This window comes from Bicyclus anynana, chromosome 7 (genome assembly GCF_947172395.1).
Source record: "Bicyclus anynana chromosome 7, ilBicAnyn1.1, whole genome shotgun sequence".
In the NCBI taxonomy this organism is placed as follows: Eukaryota; Metazoa; Arthropoda; class Insecta; order Lepidoptera; family Nymphalidae; genus Bicyclus; species Bicyclus anynana.
In genome coordinates, this window is record NC_069089.1 from 53,285 (window position 1) to 68,994 (window position 15,710).

The following is a 15,710-nucleotide window of genomic DNA, read 5'->3' on the forward strand; positions in this document are numbered from 1 at the left end:
ATGACATGCACTCGTAGCTATTATCATCACTCTCCGTGTTGCAATTAGCTGCACATGATGATGAAACACTTTTACAATTACTACATGTTTTTCGTATAACAGCATTTAGAGGTTTCTAACAATACTAGCATTTCTTTGGTCAACGTATATTTCGAAACAATTATCAATTTTTATTAAATTAGTCAAATATCAAAATGAGCTAAATTTGTAAAACACAAATAAAGTATAGTAACTAATAAATACTCGATGTAGTTATTTTTAGTGTACCTAAAATGATAAATCATGAAGTTGAAGAACTTATATATTTTTGTCTAAATGTGCGTTCAAAATCTGCAACATGTGGCATACTGAAGAGCATTTACAAATATTTAATTGTAACAAAAGAAAATTACACATTATCATTTGATAATATGTAATTTTCTTAAAGTAAATTGTCATTGTTAAAAGAAAATTTCATTATTAATCATGGCACATCTCAGACCAATTATTGTATAGGACCTGCCTCGCTAGACGTTACTTTTCTGTCAAAGTATATGATCAACGATCTAATGTGATTATAAAAACTGTCTCTATAGAATTAATGTTAAATAGATGTAATCGTGTTCGTCGGTTAAAGAGCTTCGTAAAAATATATTTTTGTGTAATTGAATTGTGTAAAGAACTGGCAAAAACTTCTAGTTTAGTATAAGATATACCAAATCTAAGCTCGTTTTCTTCAGAAAATGACAGACAATTTTGTTCGTGACTATGAGTGCGATACAGGTCCTTCTATAATTGGTCTGAGTGTCACATACAAAGTTTAAACGTGCAGTATTGCTACGCGTATGTCCTGTCTCTCTCCCCATTTGAGCAGCTTAGCCGCGAGTCGCGCGCGCCGCGCTGCGTCGCAAGGTACCAGTGCGGCAGACAGTAGACACAGAGCCTGTCGGCCGAGCAACTCACACGTTAACCTCAACACTCAAGTGCGGTTTAGTTTCGGCAATGAACTAGATTAGATAATACACACATCACCGCGAGTGCACAACTTGTCGGCAAATCGTTACCTACTCCAAGTGTTGTACAGACGAACGTAGGAGTATCCATTACCTCCTGACACATCGGTGAGCGGCTCACGAACGGTAGGGTCAAGGTTCTATTACATTTCTATAAAACCTATCCGATCGTCTTTGCAACCTCTGCTATGTGTATTTTGCTGCTCTGTTTGTTACAAGTAACCAAAAAAGAAAATGACAGAAATGTCCAATAATGTTACACCGTAATGTAATGTAACTTCTACTGACGATACAATAAGTCCACATGCCTACAGCGCGAACGGCTAGATAGCCAATAAATCTTTTTTTTTTTTACATACTCTACAAGTTAGCCCTTGACTACAATCTCACCTGGTGTTAAGTGAGGATGCAATATAAGATGGAAGCGGGCTAACTTGTTAGGAGTTAGATGAAATCCACATTCCTTTCGGTTTTTACACGAAATCGTACCGGAACGTTTAATCGCTTGGCGGCACGTCTTTGTCGGTAGGGTGGTGATTAGCCAAGCCGAAGCCTCCCACCAACCAGACCTGGACCAATTAAGAATACCTCAATGGACCCAGCGGGGAATCGAACCCAGGACCTCCGTCTTGTAAATCCACCGCGCATACCACTGCGCCACGGAGGCCGTCAAATCTGAATCTGAAAGTTTAATCGTGTATTGGTCGCAATTTGCATGACATCATGTAGATCGCGCCCAAAACACGATCAGATTTATCGGATGTCACGCCGATAGCGCTGCAGGCATATGCGCTCGTCGGATGGTGAGTGGCCAGCGCTAGACGTTTTCCATCAGTCCGCGCTAATCTCTTGAACAACCTACTCGCTGGATTGCGATAATGCGAGATGCGATTTCCATACATAGATGGAAAAACAAATTAATATTGTTTAAAAATATTGAAAGTTTGAGAAATCGAGCAAATAACCTTTTTATTGAGGTTAACGACGACTATTACGTGGGGAATATCAAATTGCTACAAACCTCTGGACAGATAAAAAATCCCCAACGAGAGTATTTTGTAATCGTAAATAAAATTGATAATTTATGATAAGAGATAAATAATGAAACATCTGATGCATTATAGATCATCACAAGATTTCAAAATAAAAACCAAAATTAATATAAACAAAGTAAGTCAATATAGTTCAAGTAAGTGGGTTCGAATCCGGTTCGGGGCATGCACCTCAAATCTTTCAGTTGTGTGCATCTTATGAAATTAAATAACACGTGTCTCAAACGGTGAAGGAAAACATCGTGAGGAAATCTGCACACTAGACAGTTCTCAGTTCTCTGCGTGTGTGAAGTCTGCCAATCCGCATTGGGCCAGCGTGGAGGACTTTTGGCCTAACCGCTCTCATTCTGAGAGGAGACTCGAGCTCAGCAGTGAGCCGAGTATGGGTTGATAATGATGATGAAGTCAATTTAGGTTTAACGACATATTATGAGCTAATGAATGTAGTATGTTACAGCCGCATTCAGTTTACCATCAAGCGGCACTCAGTTTCATTCGGTGTATAGTGTCGTGTCGCCGGGCACGCTCACATCACTTACACACACGTATACAGTGCTGCCGAACGTCAATCGCCAGAGCACTGAGCCCCATGTGCTTCTGCAACACCTGCAGCACACGAGGACATAGCCTTCAGACTGGACTGGTCAAGCAGGCACGACAACACTACCCGGACGAGGTGTTCCATGTACGGTATACTGTGACAGTGGAGCGGTTCATTAGAGTAGGGGCCAGGGGAGCAGCGCTGGTGGCCGAGGAATGCTTAACGAAATAGTCCCGCGTGTACCGATACAACAGCTCACATTCTGTAAAGTTACAGCGCTGTGGCATCGTCGGTTTCCACGGAAACTTCATTGTTATTAACATTTCATTTTTGTCATCCCAAGGAAACAAAATTCATAGTGTAACAAAAGCTGCCTAGAGGCGAATATTACGTCGACGAGTGTAAAATGGCGGAATCAACCGAAAATCACATTCGTACAGCTTCACACAACAACACAATGACAACAACAACAATAATCCAAAACTGGATAAAAGTGCTTCGTGCGAGTTGTTATCTAATGTACCTAATATAATATAACTGTTGTAAGTACGATATAATTTTTACATTTTGTGGGAATTGGTACATGTACCTACATCGCATCTCCACATCGGTCACATGTCAAGTGTAATGTTATGACTTTTGGAAATTCTACACCTGAGGTTAGGGAATTTAAGTCTATAGAAGTAATAAGTTAGTATTAAAACCTAGTTCGGAAACAAAGGATATTCTTTATCAGTACATATATGATGATACTACGATATGATGGTCGTAGTAGTTTTGTAAGTCTGCCATGTTCTCAAGCTTACATATGATTTGAGGCTGTCCATTATTAAAATTTATAATTTTTAATATTTTTACTTACTAAGTACTTAGTAAATTTTCCTTGTCAAATTTTTTTAGTTACAATCATGAAAATTGGTTTGGAGTTTTAACGAATCCGCGAGGCGCGACCAAACGAACACAATCATACCTACCTCCATACCTACAGCCGCAGCCGTAGGCGCATGTTTTCGTTCAGATAAGCACAATCACGCAGTTAATTACAACAAAAAAGCAGTTATCGCAACATCTTACGTTTATCAAAGTTTTCATAACCTATCGATCCGGTTGGCGCTCCTGACCTCACATTTCGGCATCGTCATGATTTGGCAGCCCGCGCTCACTCTCATTCGTTATCTTGCTAATTATGTCCAACAGGAGAACGGCAAGTGACTTTGTACAATTTGGTGACGAGCAAACGTTGAGGATAAGGCAAAGTGTGATACACAAAAAGTTTCTCATCAGAATCTATATTTCTAACCCGCCGTAGCGTGACCACAAATAGACCAAAAGTTGTTATAAACTAAGCCTAAGGATTAATTAACGCAAAATCTGAATTAAAAAATATCTATCGGCTTTTTTAATAATTATTTTTCTAAAATGAACAAACTCTTCTTTTTTGAGAAGCGGGTAAATAGACACGCATTTGATAACAACTATTGCATAATCTGAGTCTAACAACGAACATGTTATCGACAAACTGCAAACGTCGATCTGTCCCTATCTAGACATGACGTCACATGGTAGATGCTGTCATGTCAAGAATGACAGCACCTACTCGTCTAAGAAACACATGACGTCACGGCGCTCACACAGTCACGCCACACGCAGAGTCCGACCCATGGGACAATGACGGTGCAGTTTAGCGATTATATACCTACTTCTTGTGGTAGCAGATTTACTCGACATCATCTTTCTAATAATATCATATATATTTTTAACCGACTTCAAAAAAGGAGGAGGTTCTCAATTTGAAGCGTATGTTTTTTTTTAATGTTTGTTACCATTCATCATAACTTCATCATTTATTAACCAATTTTGTCAGTAACCAGTCAGCGACGACACGAATTTTGCTATTTGGTCTATCTGTGATTGCCACAACGCGTCGTGCGCGTTTTCCTTAGAGCCATAACATGAATTTCGCCGTGTGGAGGATGTTTTACTGTGACCACAACGCGTAGTGAGCTATTTTTCCGCTCACTGCGGACGCACACATATAAGAAAATCCTTATTTTTCGGAAGCCGAAAGAATTTTTTTTTTAATCTTTACAGGTTAGCACTTGACTACAATCTCACCATGGTAAGTGATGATGCAATCTAAGATGGAAACGGACTAACTTGTTAGGAGTGGCATGAAATCCATACTCCTTTTGGTTTCTACACAACATCGTACCGGAAAGCTAAATCGCTTGACGGTACGTCTTTGTAGGTAGGGTGGTAACTAGCCATGGCCGTAGCCTCCCACCAGCCAGACCTGGACCAATTAAGAAAACCTTAATCGGCCCAGCCGGGGATCGAACCCAGGGCCTCCGTCTTGTAAATTCATATGTTGACGTCTTTACTTATCGAACACGCCGAGGGCAGGCCTCAGATACACAATCATGGAGCTAATTGCTCCCAATACTGCCGCAAACTTGCCAACTCATCGTCCATCTAAATAGACAGAGCTCTGTTTTAAATTAATGAATGCGACATTTTTTATTTATTTAACTAACCGTTGCCCGCAATTTTTCCGTGAGTTTTTTTTTGTTTCCATAAAACTCGAAGAAAAATACCCAGCCTATGAAAAGACTGTTCCTTTTATTTTAAAATAATGTCAGCCGATGATAACAAATAACCCGCTCGCCCGCCAGCCAGTAACGAAGCAGTGTGGTGGGTTGGCTCCATATCCTTTCCACTATAAGGAGGAAGGCTCTGTAGTACGTCATCAAAATAAGCTGGTAATGAGTAACGAATCCGAGCGCGAACTCCAAATTGTTATAAAGTGCCGGGTGCTGCTGCCGATTGCTGCCGATATTGATTGCTGCTCAAGTTCATGGCAATCAGCAATGTGATGAGCGCCATGTACTCACAAATGTACTAGCACTGTTCATTAACGAAACTGTGTACCTGCGAGACACAAACGGTGGCGGTGGTTCGATCCCCGATTGGTCTATTGTCGTACCCACTCCCGACTAGTTGGAGGGAAATGGGAATATCGGTTATATTTAAAAAAAGATATGGCAAATCTTTATTTAAACAAAAAAACTTATACATCGCTCAGAGCGGACGTGGACGAATTGGAGGTTATCGGTGGATTTCATCATTGTCAGCCTTCTCGTGCCGAGCTCCCTCCGTACAGCACAGCGGTTGTGGAGCCATGCTGCGGCCGGTACGAAACGATCACTAGGTTCGGCGGGTCAACAAGTAAACTTAAGTTGCGAGGAAGTGGTTCTACACTTAGTTCATTGCTTACAATATTCGACACACACACTGGCTGGGCGAGTAGAATTAAAACTCAACAAAGCGATATGGATGCACGTGCACGTTTTCAGACACGTTTTGCAGTTTGGTATAAGTTATAAGGTAAAAAAAAACAAACTTTCAGCATAACCTATGACCGTGCGTAGAGTTTATTTTTATTTTATCGCTATATTTTTTTACCAAGTCATAAGATGTGAACATTATCGGCGGCGTGAATGAAAACATAGCGATAACTGTGTTTAACTACAGTACAACTTGCACAATGTGCGCACTGCGGGGTTCAAACACCTACTGTGTAAATATTATAATTAAATTATTTATTTATGATATACCTAACCTATTATATCCAGCTGCACAGCGTGACATCCCCGTCACGCTCAGCGGTAGGACGTTGAGGCCGCTACTTCAAACCAAACCAAATTGAAATTGGTTTAGTTCCCGCAGGCTTACGAGTAGCTCGCACATATACGCGTATGTATTCTGTGGCTTAGCCTACATTTCAAGCATTTTTGAAACGTCGATCAACATAGCACACGCTACCATTTCATGCCTGTCGCAGGGACAACGAACGATTGATAAATTGCGACCAAGTGCGAGTCGGACCCGCGTACGATAGGTTCTGCAAAAATTCCAACTGTCTAACATTTACGGCTCATTAGATACAGCGGATTCTCAGTACTCGTACGTAATATTATGTATTATGTAGTGTTTTTAGTAGTAGAGTCCCGTTTTAACCTATGGTTGCGGAACCCTAAAGTGACTTTCATTTGATACGGTCATGGAGGTGCATGAAGAGGTCCAACGTCGGAAGTCCTCCCCATCGGCTCGGGCAACCGAGTGATCGAAACTGTTACGTAGTGAAACCTAATACCGTCCATCTCCATCTCCCATTGGCAGAGTTTGGGATAAAGGTGTTGCCTACACCTTGAAATCGGCGGCACTTTTGATATGCGATAGCATTATCACTTTACCCTTGACACTTCAGTGCGGTTGTCATGTGTCGTGTTGTGTCGCGCCAGGCGTCAAGCGGTTGATAACATGAGTGACACGACACACGACACACGACACGACACGTCACACGACGCGACTGTCTCATCGGCCGCGATGCGGCTGCACACACGGCAGCTGCACCCAGTCAGTAGTCATGTTATGAATGTGAAAGTTTGTATGTTATTCAATCACGCAGAAACTACATATATTTTGGTGAAATTCGGACTGAGATAAAATTTGATCTGGTGCTGCTGGACTGTACATGGACTATTTTGAAATTAATTAAATTGAAGTTTTGCAAAAGTAGTTTTTCCGTTGCCTTATAGATATTTATAGTTATTAAATAATTTTCTATCTCAATAGTTAAAATATTATGAAAAATGTACGTGCATATATGTACTTAAATCATTAGATACTGCTAAGCTTTGCAATTATAGAGTTTAAATATGAGCTATCGCCTATTGGTTATCCTTCCCTACATGTTTGTATGGAAAACTATGTGAATTTCCAGTTGAATAAAATATATATTATTGTAAAGACTAAAAATAGACCAGACCCGTCTATTATGAAATATAAAATCCTAAACTGACCCGAGTGCAAGGTGTTGAGATCCACAGAAGTATCACTTTCGCCAGACAGCTCCTACAAATATTTAAACGTTTGGTTTTTCTTGAAAAACTAGTCGAGCTACAGTGTTTCGAACACCTTTAGCGACCTGTCGTATTCTTTTTAAATTATATTCGTTTAATTATACTTCTTTCCAAAAACACTTTTAAAAAATATGATAACCCACTAAACATATACCTACTACAACTTTTGTACAAAAAATATAATATCTGTATATTTACATTAAAATGTGCACAAACTACAGTGCATTTTGTTTTTGTATATGAGTTTAGTCAACTATTGATTGTTAATCAAAAGTTGACTAAACTCAAACTGAACTGACGACACGAGAGTCAGTAAACACCTGCGGGTGAACGCCCACACGACTACGAAAGCATTTCGTTTTGTCGTTGCACTCTTATATGTTATCGCAAAGCATAAACAAACTTACCTATTTTACAGCCATTTTATAAACAAAATGCTTCAGAGGAATGTTTCATGTTCTGGTCATAGCTTAAATTGCTCTGCTTGAATCCCAGTGTTAGTTAATCAACTAACACAAACTCGACACTTGAGCCAGTGGGAATTTATAAGGACACATTCTGCTCGAGACAAAGTCTCAGAGAAGTTCTCCGCCCATTTACTCTGTTTTTGCCTTCGGGTCCCATCAGGCGAGGCTCGTGCACTTGCACTCCAAACCTCCCTCCCCCCCCCCCCGCGCTGACGAAGCGGACGTCTTATTAAAAAAAAATATAAAGGACTTCGAGAAAAAAAAAATCCTGAGCTAACATTATTTCGCACTAGCGCGGCCGTCCCGTCCTATATTTAGAACACAACAACACATAAGGGCTTTCTATTGAAATCCATGAAGCCGGTGGCGCAATCGGCGGAGGAAGTAATTTGCCGCGAGCACATCTCGAGCCGCCGTCGCATGGATTACATTAGAGAGTTCGTCCACAATTGGACAATTGTAGTTTGTCAACGTTTTGAAATATACTCCGCCGCTAGCCATAATATTTGGGATTTATTATTATTAGGATTTATCTTTATACTACAGTCATAATGTCGGAAAATTCGGCTTAAAAATGCAAATGAACCGAGAACGCTAAATTTTGGATATGACGCCGGGAGTTTAAAAAAGCTTAACTACAAATTTTCGACCAAAAGCGCATTTTCCGCCGAATAACTCATACATAACTCGGTTTTCCGTTGAAATACAAAAATTTTGATTCAATGCTTTTTTGTTCTTTACGTTTTTTAACTATTGCTAACTGTTATTGACATATCCTGATGATTCAAATAAACCCCATGTTCTAGAAAAATTGCAGCAAAATCTGAAACGCGGCTTCTGAAAAATCACGATCTAAAAAGTAATAATCCTCATCCGACATCACCACCATCAAGAGCAGGCGCCCTCATTATAGGTTACGGGGTCCGAAGCTTCGACCCACCACGCCGGTGCTGGTCGGCGGCAACACGCAAGTGTTCAGTGTTGCCGCCTGCCGGTGCGGCTCAGCGGCAGTCAGCCGCGCGCCACGTGGACTGAACGTGACGAATGGCGGAACGGTTGTAAACTGAATACACTTATCGGTGATATTTCCTAATGTGTTGACAACATTCGTGCAATGTGCGTCGTGCAATGAGGACTGCGTCTTACGTCTTACTGTTCCTTTCGCATACGCAAACGCCTCAATACTTCACTCTGGCCGTGATACTCACAGTCGAAGTCAAAATGTATTTCTTCAGTTGGATCTTTTCCGCAATAAAAAGTAGCCAATGTTCTACTCTCCAGTTAACTTTGTAACAAATTTCATTAAAATCGGTTCAGCGGTTTACCTATTACATAAAGAGTTACAGGTAACTGATATATTTATTTCGTATTTAAGTATATAATTAGTACGATGTACTCGTAGATAATACAATAGTTAGTTAGTTAGGGTCAGGGTACGCATATTCATAGCCACAAAAAAGTAGGTTTATATAAAATTAGTTGTGATAATTGATAACTCCAACGCGCAAAAAGTTAATTGCAAAAATATCTATCATAATTTGCATAATATATATTTAGTATACATTTATGATAATTATAGAGATTACACAAAATAACTATGATGTAATGTCAATATTTAATACTACCTGACTCCGCGTGGTTCCCGTTCCCGTAGGAAATAAAACAAACACGGTTTTTGAATTATATTTTAGAAAATATAATAAAAGCTTTTTAACAAAATTATTAAACCGACTTCAAAATCACAAAAATAAACTGAAAAGCGAAAAATAACATCGTATGTGCTACCTCTTTTTTTTGAAGTCGGTTAAAAACTAAAATTTTCATGTAATCATGTCTCAAAAAATATGAAAAATTTTTCAATCTAGTAGAACGATAATGAACTATTTAAGACCATTTAAAAAAAAAATGTCAGCTCGCCCATTTTCTCGCCAAAACCTTTCTTTTGATGCCAATTACGTGAGGATTATCACAGTTTAATGTTTTAGAGGTTAGAATCTGCGGTCTAAATTCCGTCATATAAAATTTATATACCCTATTGCACGCCAGCCATTATTACGAATCTCGACACCTCATTAATTAAAGTCGGTTCAATAGTTTAGGCGCTACGGTGGAATATAAGCACATACATACATACATAGGCTGCCAATTACCCTTTCTTTTGGCTTCACCATAGTCAGGAAAAATCAAGCTGTTATTGGAGGTATGCTGTATATTTAAACAGTTTTACCAAAATAAAAAGGCATACCTGTTAAGGAGTTACTTCAATAAGCCCAAGAGTTATTATGGCCACCTTCAGACTCCACCGTGAGCCACCATCGTTGAAGACATGCAATGTCACACTTATTTACATAGAAGCTTGTAATTAGAGTTTGTTAAGCAGCAAGCAGTGTGCAAACATCTTCCAACATTTCAACCGAACGTGGCATATCAAGTTACAGGACACACGCTGGCCCTGCATGGGTACTTTGTTTTACTTTAAGTATTTAAGTAAAATGTTCTATTGTGATTTGTATGGAAATATACTGTGTCACATGTTAACACCAATTTTTATGTCATTTGAATAAATTAATCATTCAAATATTGAGCGGCAGTATGGTCACTTCGCTACAACAATGCAAGGGTCAAAGGTGAGCGTGCAGCTAAGCAACACATGCTTTCAAACACATGCTTTTTTAAATTAATTACAACTTATATATTTCTACTTACAATAAAACTGTAAGAGATCTAATTTTGTACATTGAAGATATTTAAAAAATTTTGTTGAAAGGCAATAGATAATAATTGATCCTGTCGCCAAAAATACTTTTTTTTGTCTGTCTGCCTGTCTGTCTGTCATTTTGTTGACCGGGCATCACAGTGGAACAATTGAATGAATTACTACTATTAACCAAAGGCCATAATATGTAGGCTTAAATTTGGAAAAGCACTTAAAAGGTCAAATTGGACTATTTGTAGAGACTCCACCACCAGTTCAGAAGGAAGCAAAAATCTCAACAGTTACTCTTTTAAAATCATCACTATAGTTACATAAAATAATTAATTCTAACTTTTAAACTGTGTCCAAATAATCCTAAGATAATGCTTTGGTTTTTAAATAAATATTAGAATACATTTCTGTTTGTGCTCTTTTCATGGATCTCACCAAGGCATTTGATTATGTGGACCACTCTATAATGATAGATAAACTAAGTAGATATGGTATTAGAGGGAATGCTTTAAAACTCGTAAATTCATATTTATCGGGTAGGAAACAGATGACTGAAATAACTAATATAACTGACCATATAGAAACAAAATATATATCAGACCAAAAAACCGTGTCATATGGAGTTCCACAAGGGAGTATACTCGGTCCACTGCTATTTATAACTTACATAAACGACTTACCATCTGTTACTAATTATAAAACGTACTTATTCGCTGATGACAGTACAGTTGTTTTTGTAGGTGACTCTAAAGATTCATTTGAAAATGACATAAATAATACAATTATAAATATTGTTAATTGGTTGACAGTAAATAATCTAATTATAAATCTTGACAAGACTAAAATTATAACATTTGGAAATAAATATAATAAATTGACATTGAATATAAATTACTTAGGAGAAAATATAGCAGAGACTACAAGCACAAAGTTTTTAGGTCTTTATATAGATGACTGCCTGAATTGGAGAACCCATATTGAAGACTTGTGTACAAAATTGAATAGATTTTCATTTGCTCTGTATATGCTCTCAAAAGTAGTGAATCAGTCAGCTGTGTTAATTGCTTTTAATGCATATGTTACAGCAAATATACGCTATGGTATCATATTCTGGGGAAATTCATTTGACCGTGATAAAGTTTTCAAAGCACAAAAGAAGTGTATTAGATCAATATGGCATTTAAGTCCTACAGTTTCGTGTAAACCATATTTTGAAAAATTTAAAATTATGACCTGCCCATGCCTGTATATTTATGAGGTACTAGTGTTTATGAAAACTAATAGTCAACTGTTTGAATATTCAGATAGTAAACGCAGAAAAAATAAAATCTGTTACACATGGCATAAAACATCTTTATATAATAATAGCATATTTCACATGGCGCCTAAATTGTACAATAAACTGCCTCCAGAGTTAGCCGACAGAAACTTGAGTGCTGCCGGATTTAAGAATAAGATCAAAGAATTTTTGCTCAAGAAATGTTATTATTCTATTAAAGATTATTTAATTGACATTTTTTAATAAACTTTGACGTAATTTATTGACACTTTAGAGAATAAGAGAATAGTGCGCATATGATATTGTAAAAAACTAATTTAATATTGTATTTATTTTGACTAGTGATTTTTAGATAGTGTTTTAAGAAATTTGCATGCCAGTATATGGCGAATTGTATAATGTACCTATTTCAACATTTATTGTATACCAGCTAATGTAACTGTACAATTGCAAATAAATAAATTGAATTGAATTGAATTGAACATTGGAGAATAGAAACAGGTGAAGCTAGGAAACTTCAATTAATGTTAAATACAATGTTTTAAAGTAAACTGTTCCATATTAATTAGTTATCTGAATTTTCATATCATTAAACAGGATTTATTATTACTGTAGGCCATTTTTAAAGGTTAATTAATAATTCAAGCAATTACAATTATGAATGATGCATTTACACTTCATTATCACCAAGTATTGTATGGAGACATGCATTTTGTACATTACCAGATCTGCCTTCATAATTGAAAAACAGAAGGATGAATCCTTATACTATGAGACTGGAGACAAGTCTAAAACTTGCACCCAATAATATTTAAGACTAGAGATGGGTACTAGTGCATCAAAGCTGAGGCAGACAAATGTGTATAATTTGCCTTAATTTTATTTAATCGCTAATTAAACAATGAACGCTAACTAAAAAATTATTACTTAAATATTGTTTTATTGTGTTCAAGAAGTGTAAAAACATAAATATATCATGGAATTCAACACAAAATTGTGCATGTGTGCGCTCAGTGGTGTAGCTAAATTCGGATCACTTTTTGTGGTGATTTTGTAGGCACATAACCTATTTAAAGTATAAAAATATAATTGCTTGCACCAGACTTACTTAATTTAAATGTACAAAGTGCATGAGTGCCTATGTGCAGTTATTAAATTATTCTATTTTTAAAGTTAGATAATTTTTTTTAAAGTTAATTTGGTTTTTAAACGAATAGCGGGAGTGGGAGTGGGAGGGAGAGAATGTAGAAGTTTAGTTTGTAGGAGTGTGGGTTCACAGGCGTAAAACGGTTAAGTAAATAAATTACTATCTGTACCATCGTAATTCGCAAGAATAGTTAAGGAACGAGAAAAAGAATGAAATCATTGTAAACATTATCAATAAAATAAAAAATATTTTTTATGAACTTACCTCTCTCCAATAAATTAGTCTCATTGCCGTCGCCCGTCACTATAGAATTAACCTATTTGTTTAGGCAACATCTTTTTTATAATTATTTGCTTGAATTACATATTTACATTTTTATTTAACAACTGTAAATAAATGGAATTTAAATTTATTTTATTTTCAAATGTCATTGTCAAATGTCAATGTCATTGTCATTTTAATTAATGGATTCTGTCATTAATGCCTTACCATCACAGAACAATAATACTCCTAACCATGCCATGGGAACTTAGAAGAACGTGAAATCTTTATGAAGCAGCGCCATCTACATTCTAGATTTAAGATTCCAGAATAGTAAATACAATTACTTATGATGTGTATGTATTATAATGTTTTTAGAGATTTAAACCGTGTAAGTATGGAAAAAAAAAAAAAAAAAGAATTATTTATCCTTTTAGTTTTGACGCGCAATAGGAAGAATGTGCTTGTATTTCTAAAGCAAAAGGATTATTAAAGAAAGATAGTAACCATACATTAATTTCAACAATGTTCCATATAGTCATTTGGCCTAGTGGTGAAAAATAATAATGCATATTTTTTTGTAAAGGAGAGACATTTTTGATTTTGTAATAGTTGAAGAAACCAATTGAGAAAAACAAAAAAAAAAGACAAAAAGTTTTCCATTGTTACTCCCGGGCTCGAACTCAGGATTATTATATTGTACCATTGTTATGCACCACTAGGCCAAATGACTATGTGGAAAATCGTTGAAATTAATGTACACTTACTGTTTCCCTTTGCTTTAGAAATACAAACACATTCTTTCTATTACGCGTCAAAATTAAAAGGATAAATAATTCTTTTTTTTCGGTTTCTTTTTCAGTACTTACACGGGTTTAATCTCTAAAAACATTCTAGTACGTACACATCTATGTAATTGTATTTACTATCCTGGAATCTTAAATCTAGAATGTAGATGGCGCTGCTTCATAAAGATTTCACGTTCTTCTAAGTTCCCATGACATGCATTGAATATAGGAGAGATCTAGTAACAAACACTTCAGGGTTCCCAACTTAGGGGTTTCCTCCTCAGATTTAGGGGGCAAATAAGTGAAATGGGATTTTTTTAGGGGTATTTACAGGGATTTTTTGACTCTTTAATATTTTTAAATTGATGATAAATTTAATATTTATTTCTTGACCTAGCGACTTATAGCGATATATAATACGTTATTCTACAAAGTAAATATACAAAATATTTACAGAGATGTGTATTATATTGCATTGGGTCAGTCACTGTCTCGTGTCCGCAGTGGGAACCTGCCGGTGAAGTGTTGTGCCGGTGTGGCCGGTGGCCGAGCACAGCTCGGTGTAAGGGAGGGGAAGGACTCATTTTATTTTGCATACACAATAGCAACAGTAACGCATATATGAATCTATCATAACAGTAGCTTTTATTGTAATCACATGGGCTTACATTTTCCTTTGATGAGTTTGAATATCTGATAAGTTTTAAAGTTGTGGACTTGTGACACATAATAAATTAACTCTGTCACAACTTAGCTTAGAGTATTGTGGAATAACCTGTTGCATTTTGTATCACTGTTAGTGTTGACAGATGCAGACTTTACACTGTAAATAGTTTTATAAATGTTTAAAAGATAAGGTCTTTAATAACAAGGTTTTTTGTTGTTACACAAACTCTGAGGCAACTGGCGGCAATTTTCATCGAATAAAAAAAATTGTTAAATTTATTCATTGTCAACATGTATGATTTCAAAAAATCTGAATCTTCGGATAAAGACGTAGTATTTTGTCTGTATTAAATATAGACTTTTGAAACATATTACAGCATATTATTTCAAAATTATTATGAATTTATATTTTTTAGGGGGACAACTCAATAATTAAGGCGATTTCAAGGGTTTTTGACACAAACTTTAGGGATAAATATTTTGGAGAGTTGGTAACACTGAAACACTTGTACCGACTTGTAAATCTGTGTATCAAACAGCTTAGACCATTAATAACTGGACGTGGTTCGCTAACCGTTACCCCTCTGGCAAAGATCAATGATCTAATGCGTTTATAAAAACTGTTGCTATAGAATCGATGTTTCATTGTTGTAATCGTTTTCGTCGTGTAAGGAGCTCCCTAAAATGCCGGTTTGTGTAGTTAAATGGCATAAAAAACGGTCAAAAACTTATAGTTTAGTAAAAGATGGAGTAACGTTTCATTTGAAAGTATTTAAACCTTAATTTTATCAAATTTTTAATAAAAACAATTTATAAAAATAATCGTTTCTTTTGACGAAACAGCCAAACATCGATCAGTAATCGAATATTCTATGTATTTAATCTGTG

General features: G+C 36.6%; 1 protein-coding gene across 1 annotated transcript in view; it reads right to left on the reverse strand.

The window, feature by feature from the left end:
• LOC112045098 (cystinosin homolog) overlaps positions 1-13,540 on the reverse strand; it is a 57,399-nt gene extending 43,859 nt beyond the window's left edge. Inside the window, exon 1 of the mRNA XM_052882589.1 lies at positions 13,372-13,540. The gene's annotated coding sequence lies outside the window, so the exon portion shown is untranslated. The remainder of the gene's footprint in view (positions 1-13,371) is intronic.
• Between the last annotated feature and the right edge of the window lie 2,170 nt (positions 13,541-15,710).